The sequence below is a fragment of the Homarus americanus genome, unplaced genomic scaffold (genome assembly GCF_018991925.1).
Source record: "Homarus americanus isolate GMGI-L3 unplaced genomic scaffold, GMGI_Hamer_2.0 scaffold4060, whole genome shotgun sequence".
In the NCBI taxonomy this organism is placed as follows: domain Eukaryota; kingdom Metazoa; phylum Arthropoda; class Malacostraca; order Decapoda; family Nephropidae; genus Homarus; species Homarus americanus.
In genome coordinates, this window is record NW_024746161.1 from 6,915,159 (window position 1) to 6,930,820 (window position 15,662).

General features: G+C 32.5%; 1 protein-coding gene across 1 annotated transcript in view; it reads left to right on the top strand.

The window, feature by feature from the left end:
- The window catches only part of LOC121879036, a 41,675-nt gene that overhangs the window by 17,088 nt on the left and 8,925 nt on the right, over nucleotides 1-15,662 (top strand). The window lies entirely within an intron of this gene.

The window sequence follows — 15,662 nt, forward strand, 5'->3', positions numbered from 1 at the left end:
ATATATATATATATATATATATATATATATATATATATATATATATATATATATATATATATATATATATATATATATATATATATATATATATATATATATATATATATATACAGGGCTGTGGAGTCGAAGACAAAACCTTCGACTCCGACTCCTCAAATTTTTATGCTTCCGACTCCGACTCCTTGGCCTATTTGTAACAACTATTTCCATCTAATTGTAATTTGTATGTTGTAACCTTTATTAATGATCTGACGACATTTAAGAACTACAAAAAAGATGATAGGCTTGACTTCAAAGTTTCAATCAAAAGAAAATAAATTTTATTACTTAATTCAAGATAGTTAACTAGAAAAACACCATTTACATGTATATCTTAAAAAGTTCGATCTCAGCATATGAATTTTGTTTAAGCTCATAATCTGATGTGGGATCTAAATGATGATCCTACAATTCCTTTTAAAGTAAAGTTATATATTTATGTACATTAAAGAAAATGAATACCTTATTAAGGAAATGGATAAACCTACATAATTAAGTTATTAAATTAAATTTTGCTCTTTTAATCTCACCAAAACAGGTTAGAAGCATTGTTTTGTAGCTGAGAGCCTCTTGTGCAGTTTTTTCAATCTAAAACAAAATTTGATATAATTCAAAAATTTCAATGGTAAAGAAGAGACTATCGTTCAAAAATTATAGTGCTATACTGTGCCTGCTCTACAATAAATTCATAATAATGTTTATAAATGGAAATAAATTCTTTAATAATTTAAGAAAATTAGTGGGATCAGTGGAATCACTGCAATGAATATGCCTGAGTTCATTGTTCTAGAAACAGAATAGCTCAGGCCGGGAGGTCGGGTCGTGAGCTCGAGTTCGGACAATTTAATGACTGACCATTGCCGAATCCACTCCCGACCCCACTCCGACTCCACAGCCCTGGATAGGTACTCCTGAATGTGCTGCTTAAGGATCTGTTAACCAAAATTTGATATCTTGATTATAACTTGTTCAAATGGCTTTTAGAAAATGTTCAAATGATTTTTAGAATATTTTAATTACTTTTGTAATGCTAATTACTCGCCGCTTATGGGTTTTCGAGGTCATTTCTTGGTGCTTGTGTAATATTCTGGATGTACTTAAATAGTTAGGCACATTAAATTTTAGTTCAGAGAGAAAACGTATTTTTGGCCAAAAATACTTTAAGGCTATATAGACTTACAATTTTTGTCATTTTCGGCCAAAAAATGGATTTTGTTCAAAATTTCAGTATAGGTACTCCTGAATGTGCTGCTTAAGGATCTGTTAACCAAAATTTGATATCTTGATTATAACTTGTTCAAATGGCTTTTAGAAAATGTTCAAATGATTTTAGAATATTTTAATTACTTTTGTAATGCTAATTACTCGCCACTTATGGGTTTTCGAGGTCATTTCTTGGTGCTTGTGTATTATTCTGGATGTACTTAAATAGTTAGGCACATTAAATTTTAGTTCAGAGAGAAAACGTATTTTTGGCCAAAAATCCTTTAAGGCTATAGACTTACAATTTTCGTCATTTCGGCCAAAAAATGGATTTTGTTCAAAATTTCAGTATAGGTACTCCTGAATGTGTTGCTTAAGGATCTGTTAACCAAAATTTGATATCTTGATTATAATTTGTTCAAATGGCTTTTAGAAAATGTTCAAATGATTTTTAGAATATTTTAATTACTTTTGCAATGCTAATTACTCGCCACTTATGGGTTTTCGAGGTCATTTTTTGGTGCTTGTGTATTATTCTGGATGTACTTTAATAGTTAGGCACATTAAATTTTAGTTCAGAGAGAAAACGTATTTTTGGCCAAAAATCCTTTAAGGCTTTAGACTTACAATTTTTTGTCATTTTCGGCCAAAAAATGGATTTTGTTCAAAATTTCAGTATAGGTACTCCTGAATGTGCTGCTTAAGGATCTGTTAACCAAAATTTGATATCTTGATTATAACTTGTTCAAATGGCTTTTAGAAAATGTTCAAATGATTTTTAGAATATTTTAATTACTTTTGCAATGCTAATTACTCGCCACTTATGGGTTTTCGAGGTCATTTCTTGGTGCTTGTGTATTATTCTGGATGTACTTAAATAGTTAGGCACATTAAATTTTAGTTCAGAGAGAAAACGTATTTTTGGCCAAAAATCCTTTAAGGCTTTAGACTTACAATTTTTGTCATTTCGGCCAAAAAATGGATTTTGTTCAAAATTTCAGTATAGGTACTCCTGAATGTGCTGCTTAAGGATCTGTTAACCAAAATTTGATATCTTGATTATAACTTGTTCAAATGGCTTTTAGAAAATGTTCAAATGATTTTTAGAATATTTTAATTACTTTTGCAATGCTAATTACTCGCCACTTATGGGTTTTCGAGGTCATTTCTTGGTGCTTGTGTATTATTCTGGATGTACTTAAATAGTTAGGCACATTAAATTTTAGTTCAGAGAGAAAACGTATTTTTGGCCAAAAATCCTTTAAGGCTATAGACTTACAATTTTCTTCATTTCGGCCAAAAAATGGATTTTGTTCAAAATTTCAGTATAGGTACTCTGAATGTGCTGCTTAAGGATCTGTTAACCAAAATTTGATATCTTGATTATAACTTGTTCAAATGGCTTTTAGAAAATGTTCAAATGATTTTTAGAATATTTTAATTACTTTTGCAATGCTAATTACTCGCCACTTATGGGTTTTCGAGGTCATTTCTTGGTGCTTGTGTATTATTCTGGATGTACTTAAATAGTTAGGCACATTAAATTTTAGTTCAGAGAGAAAACGTATTTTTGGCCAAAAATGCTTTAAGGCTTTAGACTTACAATTTTTGTCATTTTCGGCCAAAAATGGATTTTGTTCAAAATTTCAGTATAGGTACCTGAATAAAAGCTGCCATGATCTGTTAACCAAAATTTGATATCTTGATTATAACTTGGTTCTAAATAGCTTTAGAAAAAAATGTTCAAATGATTTTTAGAATATTTTAATTACTTTTGCACGCAAGCACTACTCGCCACTTATGGGCTTTCGAGGTCATTTCTTGGTGCTTGTGTATTATTCTGGATGTACTTAAATAGTTAGGCACATTAAATTTTAGTTCAGAGAAAACGTATTTTTGGCCAAAAATCCTTTAAGGCTATAGACTTACAATTTTCGTCATTTCGGCCAAAAAATGGATTTTGTTCAGAATTTCAGTATAGGTACTCCTGAATGTGCTGCTTAAGGATCTGTTAACCAAAATTTGATATCTTGATTATAACTTGTTCAAATGGCTTTTAGAAAATGTTCAAATGATTTTTAGAATATTTTAATTACTTTTGCAATGCTAATTACTCGCCACTTATGGGTTTTCGAGGTCATTTCTTGGTGCTTGTGTATTATTCTTGATGTACTTAAATAGTTAGGCACATTAAATTTTAGTTCAGAGAGAAAACGTATTTTTGGCCAAAAATCCTTTAAGGCTATAGACTTACAATTTTTGTCATTTTCGGCCAAAAAATTGATTTTGTTCAAAATTTCAGTATAGGTACTCCTGAATGTGCTGCTTAAGGATCTGTTAACCAAAATTTGATATCTTGATTATAACTTGTTCAAATGGCTTTTAGAAAATGTTCAAATGATTTTTTGAATATTTTAATTACTTTTGCAATGCTAATTACTCGCCACTTATGGGTTTTCGAGGTCATTTTTTGGTGCTTGTGTATTATTCTGGATGTACTTAAATAGTTAGGCACATTAAATTTTAGTTCAGAGAGAAAACGTATTTTTGGCCAAAAATTCTTTAAGGCTATAGACTTACAATTTTCGTCATTTCGGCCAAAAAATGGATTTTGTTCAAAATTTCAGTATAGGTACTCCTGAATGTGCTGCTTAAGGATCTGTTAACCAAAATTTGATATCTTGATTATAACTTGTTCAAATGGCTTTTAGAAAATGTTCAAATGATTTTTAGAATATTTTAATTACTTTTGCAATGCTAATTACTCGCCACTTATGGGTTTTCGAGGTCATTTCTTGGTGCTTGTGTATTATTCTGGATGTACTTAAATAGTTAGGCACATTAAATTTTAGTTCAGAGAGAAAACGTATTTTTGGCCAAAAATCCTTTAAGGCTATAGACTTACAATTTTCGTAATTTCGGCCAAAAAATGGATTTTGTTCAAAATTTCAGTATAGGTACTCCTGAATGTGCTGCTTAAGGATCTGTTAACCAAAATTTGATATCTTGATTATAACTTGTTCAAATGGCTTTTAGAAAATGTTCAAATGAATTTTAGAATATTTTAATTACTTTTGCAATGCTAATTACTCGCCACTTATGGGTTTTCGAGGTCATTTCTTGGTGCTTGTGTATTATTCTGGATGTACTTAAATAGTTAGGCATATTAAATTTTAGTTCAGAGAGAAAACGTATTTTTGGCCAAAAATCCTTTATGGCTATAGACTTACAATTTTCGTAATTTCGGCCAAAAAATGGATTTTGTTCAAAATTTCAGTATAGGTACTCCTGAATGTGCTGCTTAAGGATCTGTTAACCAAAATTTGATATCTTGATTATAACTTGTTCAAATGGCTTTTAGAAAATGTTCAAATGAGTTTTAGAATATTTTAATTACTTTTGCAATGCTAATTACTCGCCACTTATGGGTTTTCGAGGTCATTTCTTGGTGCTTGTGTATTATTCTGGATGTACTTAAATAGTTAGGCACATTAAATTTTAGTTCAGAGAGAAAACGTATTTTTGGCCAAAAATCCTTTAAGGCTATAGACTTACAATTTTCGTCATTTCGGCCAAAAAATGGATTTTGTTCAAAATTTCAGTATAGGTACTCCTGAATGTGCTGCTTAAGGATCTGTTAACCAAAATTTGATATCTTGATTATAACTTGTTCAAATGGCTTTTAGAAAATGTTCAAATGATTTTAGAATATTTTAATTACTTTTGCAATGCTAATTACTCGCCACTTATGGGTTTTCGAGGTCATTTCTTGGTGCTTGTGTATTATTCTGGATGTACTTAAATAGTTAGGCACATTAAATTTTAGTTCAGAGAAAACGTATTTTTGGCCAAAAATCTTTATTATAGACTTACAATTTCGGCCAAAAAATGGATTTTGTTCAAAATTTCAGTATAGGTACTCCTGAATGTGCTGCTTAAGGATCTGTTAACCAAAATTTGATATCTTGATTATAACTTGTTCAAATGGCTTTTAGAAAATGTTCAAATGATTTTTAGAATATTTTAATTACTTTTGCAATGCTAATTACTCGCCACTTATGGGTTTTCGAGGTCATTTCTTGGTGCTTGTGTATTATTCTGATGTACTTAAATAGTTAGGCACATTAAATTTTAGTTCAGAGAGAAAACGTATTTTTGGCCAAAAATCCTTTAAGGCTATAGACTTACAATTTTCGTCATTTCGGCCAAAAAATGGATTTTGTTCAAAATTTCAGTATAGGTACTCCTGAATGTGCTGCTTAAGGATCTGTTAACCAAAATTTGATATCTTGATTATAACTTGTTCAAATGGCTTTTAGAAAATGTTCAAATGATTTTTAGAATATTTTAATTACTTTTGCAATGCTAATTACTCGCCACTTATGGGTTTTCGAGGTCATTTCTTGGTGCTTGTGTATTATTCTGGATGTACTTAAATAGTTAGGCACATTAAATTTTAGTTCAGAGAGAAAACGTATTTTTGGCCAAAAATCCTTTAAGGCTATAGACTTACAATTTTCGTAATTTCGGCCAAAAAATGGATTTTGTTCAAAATTTCAGTATAGGTACTCCTGAATGTGCTGCTTAAGGATCTGTTAACCAAAATTTGATATCTTGATTATAACTTGTTCAAATGGCTTTTAGAAAATGTTCAAATGATTTTTAGAATATTTTAATTACTTTTGCAATGCTAATTACTCGCCACTTATGGGTTTTCGAGGTCATTTCTTGGTGCTTGTGTATTATTCTGGATGTACTTAAATAGTTAGGCACATTAAATTTTAGTTCAGAGAGAAAACGTATTTTTGGCCAAAAATCCTTTAAGGCTATAGACTTACAATTTTTGTCATTTCGGCCAAAAAATGGATTTTGTTCAAAATTTCAGTATAGGTACTCCTGAATGTGCTGCTTAAGGATCTGTTAACCAAAATTTGATATCTTGATTATAACTTGTTCAAATGGCTTTTAGAAAATGTTCAAATGATTTTTAGAATATTTTAATTACTTTTGCAATGCTAATTACTCGCCACTTATGGGTTTTCGAGGTCATTTCTTGGTGCTTGTGTATTATTCTGGATGTACTTAAATAGTTAGGCACATTAAATTTTAGTTCAGAGAGAAAACGTATTTTTGGCCAAAAATCCTTTAAGGCTTTAGACTTACAATTTTTGTCATTTCGGCCAAAAAATGGATTTTGTTCAAAATTTCAGTATAGGTACCAGGGCTGTGGAGTCGAAGACAAAACCTTCGACTCCGACTCCTCAAATTTTTATGCTTCCGACTCCGACTCCTTGGCCTATTTGTAACAACTATTTCTACCATCCTAATTGTAATTTGTATGTTGTAACCTGCATAGGTAAAAAGTAAAACACCGTGGCTATACTGCTACAGCTTTATTAATGATCTGGACGATATTTAAGAACTACAAAAAGATGATAGGCTTGACTTTCAAAGTTTCAATCAAAAGAAAAATAAATTTATTAAGAATTCAAGATATTAACTAGAAAACACCATTTACATGTATATCTAAAAGTTCGATCTCAGCATATGAATTTTGTTTAAGCTCATAATCTGATGTGGATCTAAATGATGATCCTACAATTCCTTTTAAAGTAAAGTTATATATTTATGTACATTAAAGAAATGAATACCTTATTAAGGAAAATGGATAAACCTTACATGATTAAGTTATTAAATTAAATTTGCCTTAATCTCACCAAAAACAGGTTGTAGCTAATTATTTTGTAGCCGAGAGCCTCTGTGCAGTTTTCAACGAAACAAAATTTGATATAATTCAAAATTTCAAATGGTAAAGAAGAGACTATCGTCCAAAATTATAGTGCTATACTGTGCCTGCTACAATAAATTCATAATAATGCTTATAAAATGGAAATAAATTCTTTTAATAATTTAAGAAAATTAGTGGGATCAGTGGAATCACTGCAATGAATATGCCTGAGTTCATATATTTGTTCTTAGGAACAGAATAGCTTCAGTCGGAGTCGGAGTCTGGACAATTTTACCGACTCCGACTCCACAAGCCGAATACCCCCTCCGGCTCCTCGACCTGGACTCCATTAGCTGTATATATATATATATATATATATATATATATATATATATATATATATATATATATATATATATATATATATATATACATATATATATACAGTGGGGTATGCTATAACGAATCTAATTGGTTCTAGAACCTTGTTCGTTATAGCACTCGTTCGTTATAGGATTAATCCGTTTCAGGCCCCCAAATACAACCACTTAACACAGAAAAATATAATATAAAATTGTAAAAATTGTAAAAAAGTGCATAAATATGCATCTAAACCCCTGAAATAAAGAATATCATTAATACTTGTAATAAAAAAAAACAATTAGTAAAAAAAAAATTCGTTGTAGGAGTTTCGTTCGTTATAGCATTCTCAATTTTATAGGTAAAACCGTTCGTTATAGGAATATTCGTAGTAGAATCCATTCGTTATAGCATACCCCACTGTATGTATGTATATATATATATATATATATATATATATATATATATATATATATATATATATATATATATATATATATATATATATATATATATATATATATATACACACACACACACACACACACACACACACACACACAGTGGGGTATGCTATAACGAACGTAATTGGTTCCAGAACCTCGTTCGTTATAGCATTCGTTCGTTATAAGATTAATCCTTTCCAGGCCCCCAAATACAACCACTTAACACTGAAAAAATTCTGTGGAAAATGTAAAAAATACGGTACTTTATCTTACCTTAGTGTTATTCAGCATGCAGGTACCCCTAAACACTGGCACATCACTATCACTTCCACTGGGAGTCTTGGCTTTAAGGTCCTCAAACAATTGTCTGGCCTTCTCACAAATTATAGCTTCACTAATGTTACCACCTGCCATTTCTTTCTCCTTTATCCACACTAAGAGTAAATTTTCCATCTCTTCAATCACATTACACTTTGCTTTGCTAAGTCTAAAGATTCCCTTAGCCACTTGCACAGTTTTTAACTCCTCTTTATTCTTCAAAATCGTACATATAATCGATTTAGCCATCCCATATTCATCACTAAGTTTCACAATGCTTCTTCCATTCTCACGTTTCTTTACAATTTCTTTCTTAGTTTCAAGGGTTATTAGCTTTCTCACTCGCTTTGGACGACTCATTGTTACAATTGTATACTTGTATAACAAAATAGTTATACAAATAACGCGAATTTCCACATCAAAAGACGAAATTTCAACAATAACAGTGGTGCACTGGCTACACAATGAGACAAAGATGGCGCCTGACGCTCTTGTTGTGGGTCGCGGTACAACAATATTCATGTGCCAGGCGAAATAGTCCGGTATTCATCCGCGTTCGTTGTAGGAGTTGCGTTCGTTATAGCATTCTCAATTTTATAGGTAAAACCGTTCGTTATAGGAATATTCGTAGTAGGATCCGTTCGTTATAGCATACCCCACTGTATATATATATATAGATATATACTGTGTATATATATATATATATATATATATATATATATATATATATATATATATATATATATATATATATATATATATATATATATATATATATATATATATATATATATATATATATATATATATATATATATATATATATATATATATATATATATATATATATATATGTAACCGGTCGGAATTTACTGGACTTTAATTTCTCACTTGACTTGGGGTTTATTAAAAATTAATAGATGGTAATGGCAGTGGAAGCGCCCCTTTGAGAAAAATCCCGAACCAGCACAAGAACACTTAAATCTACTAAACAAAATGAATTGTCCGTGACCCGTGGAAGGATAGCGTCTGTGACTGGGATGAATGAGACACACTGTAAAATTTAGACACTTATATTCCCTCCAACACTACAAACACAATCAAATAATGGTACACCAATATGCGCACCTCTTAACTTAAACTTAAAACACTACTCTGGGGAATAAAAGTTATACATGATATAGAAATTATTAGAAACACAGGCAACAATAAATTTGAAGTATTAAGAAATGTTGCTTGCACACATGAAACAGGCCTTAAGGGCTTTCACAAAATAATATCAGTCACTTAGGAAATGGTATTAAAAAATAAGAAATTAAATACCCTACAATGAATAGGCCTTAGGGCTTTCAACAAAATAATATCAGTCACTGAGGAAATGGTAATAAAAATTAAGAAATTAAATACTCTACAATGAATAGGCCTTAAGGGCTTTCAACAAAATAATAGCACCCCAACAGATGCACACTTCCTAACCTAACTTAACCACTACTCTGGGGAACAAGGTTATACCTGAGATCAGAATTATGAAGAACAATTAGATGCATTAAAAGAATCAAATCACAGCATCACTCTGGTTCCACTTAATGGCACAAACATTCAAAAACAATACTATCAAAATTATTTAGGACTATTAAACTACACACGTCAAGATAATATCAGTCTGAGGAATGGTGTTAACTACACCCGTAATAAGGAATATAAAATGTTCCTCTAGGTATCTCCTAGAGTCCTAGTCTCACGGTCTCAGTGTGTGACCATTAATATACTCAGATAGCCTCAGTGTACTCCCAGTGCGTCCATGGGCAGGAAGAGAGTGAGCCAATCAGACCTTGTGCAGTTGAGAGGAGCTTTAGCTTCCCGTTAGCAAGAGGGTTTCACTAAGAGGCTCGGGACATGTGGTGTTGTGAGCCGACGTCAGCTGGGCACCCAGACGGCTAGATTCCCTCAAGAGATCCTTTGGTACCCCGCTAAACAGTGACAGGCCTACTCTGATCGGTCCAATTGCGACAATCGCCACCCTCAATCATCAACGGCAGTCTCAAACGGCAGTCAATCTCTCGCAGTCAAACTCCGGTCAACTCCGGTCAACTCCAGTCAAGTGGGTTCTGACGGAAACCCTGAAATGAACTCACTGTTAGCTCTAGTTAACTTTACCACTGCCCTATCTAAACCCTGTCCGAGATTGAATAAGACTTACTTGTTATACTGCCATAGCGCAGCACAGGTGACTAGGCCACGTGACTATTTCTGTGACAGACGCGCAGGGACGTCTTGTCTGTGTGAATGCTTCCCGCTACTGAGACCTAGCCAGCGTCGCGTCTCCTCAAGGCGTTAGCTTAGGTCTACGTGACATATTTTCCGCCTAACTAATAACTCCTTGGGACACCCGTAACATTATTCAGACTGATAAACGATCTATAATAATTTCAAATTCAATAATAGTCCCTTACTTCATGAATCGCATCATTATTAATTCGGTGAATTACATTTAATATCATATAGGCCTAGTTCCGCAATCTCTCGCTATGAGCAGGCAGCGCTCTCTCCCCTCAGATGACCTTGAATGCTCAGTATCGCTAATGGCGGGGCATTTGAAATTACTCTGAAATTTCTGAGTATTACATATATATATATATATATATATATATATATATATATATATATATATATATATATATATATATATATATATATATATATATATATATATATATATATATATATATATAATATATATATATATATATATATATATATATATATATATATATATATATATATATATATATATATATATATATATATATATATATATATATATATATATATATATATATATATATAATATATATATATATATATATATATATATATATATATATATATATATATATATATATATATATATATATATATATATATGTCACTGTGGGTCGTGATCTGGGTATATGCTGATAATGTTGATGATGTATTATGTCTCTGGCCATGTAATGAGGACCTAAAAGCTTTCCTACCACAACTTAACAACTTAGCCCCCTCGATCAAATTCACGGTGGAATTAGAGCAAGACTGTAAATTGCCATTCCTAGACTGTCTGATACACAGAATAGGTAACACTTTTAAGTTCAGTATTTATAGAAAACCAACTAATGTGTGTTCATACATTCATTATTATTCTGCCCACCATAATAAAGTCAAACAGTCAGTATTTTCAACAATGTTTTTACGTGCCTTGAGAATTTGCAGTCCGAAATTCATCGATGAGGAATACAAATATATATATAATATTGGCTCAAACCTTAAATACCCTAGATCTTTCATAGACAAATGCTTAAACATTACTAAGAAAACTTTTTATAGAACTGACCCCAAGCCCACCCATGACCATAAGAATATCTTAATATTACCATTTCACAAAAATTTCTCACACATTCCTGCACAGCTAAAAACCTGGAACGTCAATGTGGCATTTAAAAACTCATGCACTGTTAAACAAATGTTAATCAAGAACTCCCCCAACAACAGAATTGGTTGCATTTATAAAGTTCCTTGCAAGGAATGTAATATGTTTCACTTAGGCCAGACAGGTAAAGATCTTGCAACTAGAATTAAACAACACAAATACAGTGTTAGGACAGGCCAGGAATCCAATGCTCTGTTTGTTCATTTGAGGGATAACAAGCATTGCATTGACTGGGATAATGCCTCCTCAATATTACCATGTAAGTCAATTGACAGTAGGAACATCATAGAATCTCGTCTTATTAAACATACCGAAGCATTCAACATGAATTTGAGTAACGGCATGTACAAGCTGGACAATTTTGTAATTAAGAAGATTTGTGATCAGGTGAGAAGGCCGGGTCACTTGACCATCTGACCTGACCACCAACCCTTGTGTGCTATTTAAAGATTAGTAGGGTCATTACCTAATACCTGACCATTGTGGACCTGGTCTCACCCTCCTCTGTATATATACACCTTGATTTGTATTACTCTCTCTAGTCTGTACTCACCCCTGAAGATGTGAATTACACGAAAGCGCTTGGGAACTTCGTGTTTTCTTCTTTCCTTGTGGTTATCAGCACACACATATATATATATATATATATATATATATATATATATATATATATATATATATATATATATATATATATATATATATATATATATATATATATATATGTATGTATGTTCGCAGATGATATATACTTACGGCCATATTATTAAACAACATCTTCCCTTGAAGAATATCTTCATGTCGAAAGCCGTATTTTTAAATGCGAAGAACCTTTTAGTGCAGCGCACGAAAGAGTGTGGTGGCATGAAAACGAACTAATTGCACCTAACTTTGAAGAGGTGGCTATGAGCTGCTTTTCCTCACCCTCTTCATAATTATTTTGTTAGTTTTATTGAATATTTATTGTCAATACGATTAACGTACAAAGAAACACGTATAGGCAATTTTACAAATGTATTTTTTTTTACATGATTGGTTTTAAGGTCCATATTATGACAGTGCAAAAGCTGTGTCCCGTCATATTACGCCTTTCGTAAAAGCTGTGCTGCCTGTCAATTTGTTATTGCCAAAGGCAAGCTGCTAGAGTCATCCCATCTTACTAACGCTAGTATTAATCTGGTAAGCACATTTACGGTAATTTATTAAACTTTTTAGCAGTTTTATAAGTGAGTTTCTGTCAGGAAAATATAAACTAGTGACGTTCTTGCCTATAAATATTAATATGGATAGAGGCAAATTTTACTGGGAGAAAATCATCTCAAAACTTTATGTTGCATATATTAATAAATTAGTCCATTTAAGTTATTTAATGCAACTTTTTAGCAGTTTTATAAGTGAGTTTCTATCTGGAAAATATAAACAGGAGAGGCTTATGCCTAGAAATATCAAAATGGGTAGAGGCAAATTTCACTGGGAGGTCATTATCACAAGGATGGTAATATTACATACACAAACACCTTTGATACAGTGGATCATGATATAATATGTGAAATACTGCAGGCTCTAATTTTTCATCACCAATCACAGTATTTCGTTTTGGTAAACTTCCATTTGGCTGAATTAGGAGCATAATAGAACAAGTTCACTGGAAGCTGGAGTTTGAGTATTTAATGAAAATGTGCCTTAAGCATATATGATACAATATTTTGGCTAATATATAGGACTTCACAGTAGCTTCCCCCGTCTCAGTAATAGTAAGTTCGCCCACGCCAAATTAGAAGTCTCTAATTCTATATAATCTAAACTACTAAGCTGGCTAATATATATATATATATATATATATATATATATATATATATATATATATATATATATATATATATATATATATATATATATATATATATATATATATATACATTCTCATTTTTAGTCCATATAACACGACTTGAACATATAATCAACTTAACTCAGCAAGGAATCAAACCTCGACTGGGTGTGACTAGGAATGCTACTGCTGAACCACAAGTTCAAAGTCCCGTGGTTATATGGACCAAAATGAAGTATATATATGTACCTCCGCTTCATACCAGCTGGATTCGTAAATGCTGCTGACACCACATAAGAGGCACGGGACAGCCTCATTGAGGTTCACGGCCCATCAGCTCTGAACAGGCTATTGTGTGAATATAACAGAGTCTAGAACTGCTTAGTGTCCTTGTGGCCAGCCGGTGCCGCTCCCTAGTCACACCCAGTAGGTCGAGGGTTCAATTCTTGCTGGTGAGGTCATGATTATATGTTCAAAGTCCGTTATATGGACTAAAAAATGAAGTATATATATACCCTGCTTTCATACCAGCTGGATTCGTAAAATGCTACTGACACCACATAAGAGGCATGGGCAGTTTCCATTGAGGTTCACGGCGCCATCAGCTCTGAACAGGCTTTGTGTGAAATATAACAGAGTCTAGAACTGCTTTTAGTGTCCTTGTGGCCTAGCGTAAGCGTTCCTAGTCACACCCAGTAGGTCGAGGGTTCGATTCCTTGCTGTGAGGTCGTTGATTATATATATATATATATATATATATATATATATATATATATATATATATATATATATATATATATATATATATATATATATATATAAGCATATAGTTTTTTTTACTTACTTTATTTTAATGCGTTCCCAAATCTTCTTCAACTGTTCTGATCGCCGAGGTTCGTATCCCTCAGCATGTAAACATGCTGCAATTCGTAACCATGCTTGTTTCTTAAATGTAACAAGCTTCCCACAAGTACTTTTATTTTGCAAAATTTTCTCCTCCCCACTCAAATAAACAAAGAAATCCCGGGAGACTTTGGAGGAAAAAATATCCATGACGAGAGCTGCTACAATACTAAATTTGGTGCCAACGAAGGTAAACAAACACACACAGGACCCATAATGCATCAGCGAAAAGACGACCGTAATGCATCAGCGAAGAGGACAGTATTACCTGACCTAAAAATATCATCCCGCGCGAAGTGGAAGAGGTTCGAGCATTTAAAAATACCGCTTGAAGGAACAATACCTTCGAAAAGATTCTTCGTCAGAAGGGGTAGATGTTGTTTAATAATATGGCGTTAGTCTACTGTTATCCCCTCCTCCCTCCTTCCCTTTGGTTCTGCTGCCTGACCACAAACCAGCCTCCCTTCCTCAACCACAGGTCTCCCCTCCTCCTCTTTCAGTATGTTCTCAAGCAGATGTAAACAAAACTAAATGTAAGTGTGTGGCCAGACATATGGGCACACACTTGAACACTACATCCTCGACTGTGTGAAGATAGAACCTTTAGGGACAGGTCCAAGCACACTGTGTGTGAAATGGCACAACACTTCATCTCTAATGGCAAGATAGCCGACATATTAAGATTGTATCCACTTTTTTGCACTTAGTAACTATATCAGTTCTCATGTACAGAACCAAATACGCAATGTGCTTGAATACTTCTCACGTAAATGTGAATAACAAAGTGTGAGGCCAGACATACTGCCTCACACGCCTGTACTCACGCAGTTGTGAATAAGTTACCCTTTATGTATAGAACTAAACAAATAATGTAATTGAAATACTGTGTAACATTCAGTGCCATAATATCCTGACAACGGGGGTTAATTATTATGACCGTTGTAAATCCTCTACTCTTAATCCTTACGCGCTGCCCAGGATGAGTGTGGTGCACAATAAAGTAGCCCTTGTAAGCGTAAAATAAAATTAATCCTCTTTCACTCCCTCCTTCACTTATTGAGCAGAAAGAGTAAGAATAGAGAATGAGACAATAAAGAAAGAATAAAAGTAAATAAAAAATAAATAAAAAATAAGAACTAAAATGAAGGAAATAAATGCATTTATTACAGCCAAAATATCTACCAAATGAAGCATTTGCAATAAGAAATGATTATCATATCAGTTCTCACTGATGAAAAATATATAAGAAAATAAACACCAAAATAAATAACTTTGGGAGTCAGTCGTCAATATTAACCATTTTTTATATGTGTACGTGAAACTTGAGCAGTAAAAGAGTTAAAAACCTTAGTTGTTGAATGCAGTATA